This window comes from Fukomys damarensis, unplaced genomic scaffold, assembly GCF_012274545.1.
Source record: "Fukomys damarensis isolate Sample0158 unplaced genomic scaffold, DMR_v1.0_HiC HiC_scaffold_33, whole genome shotgun sequence".
Taxonomy (NCBI): Eukaryota; Metazoa; Chordata; class Mammalia; order Rodentia; family Bathyergidae; genus Fukomys; species Fukomys damarensis.
This window is the reverse complement of record NW_022900945.1, coordinates 53,547,454-53,550,075: the sequence shown is the minus strand read 5'-3', so window position 1 is coordinate 53,550,075 and position 2,622 is coordinate 53,547,454.

Below are 2,622 nucleotides of genomic sequence, written 5' to 3'. Positions count from 1 at the left end.
TAAGATTTGATTTGGTTAAAATAAAGATAAAATAGGTAATAGATTAATGCTTTAGAACTTTCACATTAGTTTAGCCTCTAACACAAAAATCCAGATCTTGGCTGTTCAGCCCTAGCATTGAGGCTCCACGGCCTTCTGGAGCTGATTCTTTTTGTCTTTCTCTTTCTTCTGCTGGTGGATGATGCTTGTATTTTTCACTCTACATGAGGTTCCAGTTACTGATAATACATCCCAAGTGATGAAAAGAAAAAGATAAAGGCAAGGGGTAGTTTGGGGGGGTCTACCTTTTTTTAAACAGTGCCTTAGAGATATTTTCACTAATATCCAATTGTTGAAAACTGAGCCATGTGGCCACCCTTAGCTGCAAGGGACCCTGGAATGCTGATTCTGGACAGCCACACATTCCACTAAAAAATTGGGAGTTTTATTAAGGTGTAAGGAAGGAGATAGAGATAGGGAAGTTAACATAATAGCTAGTTGGCAGGCAATATGTTACAAAGCGCTAAAACGAGAAATTGCAAACCGAAGGATCCCTCAGAACGCATTGGAAGTTGGTTCCGGGATCCCCAGAGATAAATCTGACGTTGTTCCGTCCCTTGTATCCAATGGCATAGTATTTGAACCTAACCTACACACATCCTCCCATACTTTAAATCAGTGCTGGATTATTTATAATCCCTAACACAGTGTAAATGCAATGTAAACAGTTGTCATAATATATTGTTGAGAGCATAGTGACAATAAAATAACTCTGCATGTGTTTAGTACAGACTCTTAAAACACATTTTCAATGCAGTTGGTTAAATCCATGGGTGCAGAACCTGTAGACAGAGGGCTGACTGTATGTTGAAATGATTTAGAATGCAGTGGTTTCTGGAATATTGAATGCAAATATCCTACATACATCTAGAAGGAAACCTAAGGATGAAAGGCAGTGTTTGAAGAATATTAACTCTAAATTTTCAAGAATGAGTGAGAGTCACAGATCCACAGAAACACAAAAGAGGCAGAAGATAAAACAAAAGAAAATTAAAGCTGGGCACAGTGGTGCATTCCTGTAATTCCAGCCCTTCCGGAAGCTGAGGAAGGAGAATCACAAGTTTCAGTCCTGCCTGGGCAACTCAATGAGATCCTGCCTCAAAATTCAAAACAAACAAAAAGTAATAAAAAGGGTAGGGATGTAGCTCATGGTAGAGCACCCTGGATTCAATCCTCAATACAAAAGGAAGGAGAGAGGGAGGGAAGGAGGGAGGGAGGAAAGTAAGGGGAGAGGAGAGAGGAAAAGAAATTAAGCTTACCCTTCTCAATCATTAGTATCAGAAATATCTCTAAAATGTTTCTAAGCAATATTTGCCAAATTGGAATTCCATATTCAGATAAATCATCATTTAAGGGCAAGGACAAAACTAAGATATTTTCAGATGAAGACTGAGCTTGCCCCTAATGAATACTGACTAAAAGAACACCAGAGTTTTTATTTCATGAAGAAGGAAAGTGAACAGGAGGGGAAGAATGATGTAAATAAATGGCAAGGGGAGGAGGGAAATATGGAAAAAGTAACACTGACGGTATAAAATGGTAGAAATAACGATGGCTAATTTGAGGGTGTTACGGCTAAGCTATAATATTGGACAACAAAACAATTAGAGTAACTCAGTAATAGCCAAAGTTAAGGGACGATGCTGTTGCAGAAACGCAGAGGGTAGAGAGCCATCCAGATCCTCGTTTGGGGCCCTGCTCTCCCTACAGGCAGCCTGTGCCTCACCCTGGGTCAGCATGGATTAAGATTCCCAACTCCAGCCCCTCTGGCCCTGCACTATAGGTTTCTTCATTTTCAAATTCCTTGCTCTGTTGTTGTTGTTGAAAAATCTAGAAATGATAGTTGAGACATAGAAAGGAAAGGGCAAAAAGGAGAACTCCTGCAAAGGAAAAAGCAATATGGCTTGCTATCTCTTTAGATACAAAAACAATAGACAATAAAGAATCCCTCATTTCACTGCGGTTTTTTAGAAAATAACTGGTGACATAGCTCAGGGGCACCGTACCTGCCTGGTAAGTGCAAGGTCCCAGTACAGAAAAGAGAGAGGAGAGACAGAGAGAGAAAATCACTAATTGTCGAGTAGTTAAGTTCATATGACATAGTCAAAAGAAAGTATTCCATAAGAATTTGCAACTTTTAACCTGCTATTTTCAGGAAATTCCAAGGCTACTCAAAGAGACTTTGGAGACATTCACATAAAGGAGTCACGAGGTAGCATCTTTCTATCTGAAATTCTGACTAACAGCCTGGACGTGTGAGGTCCTCAAATAAAAAGATGAAGAATGTGTGACTGAATTTGGGAGGTTTATGGAAAGAAAAAGGCAGAACTTCAGGTGAAATGCATGAGTGAACCTGGGAGAGCATAGCAGAGACTGAGGGCTGGGAGGAGAGCAGCGATTGGAAAACACTGTGAGAAATGTGGCGTCTGGAGGGGACAGCGGCGGGTGGTACTGGGAGGAGGGCCAGGGGACATCACTGGATGTCCAGCTTCAGAGATGGCTTAGTGACTGCAGTGAGAGGATCTTGCAAAGCGGTTAGTGGGGCCATCATTATTCTTTTTTTTTTTTTTTTTTTTTTTTTTT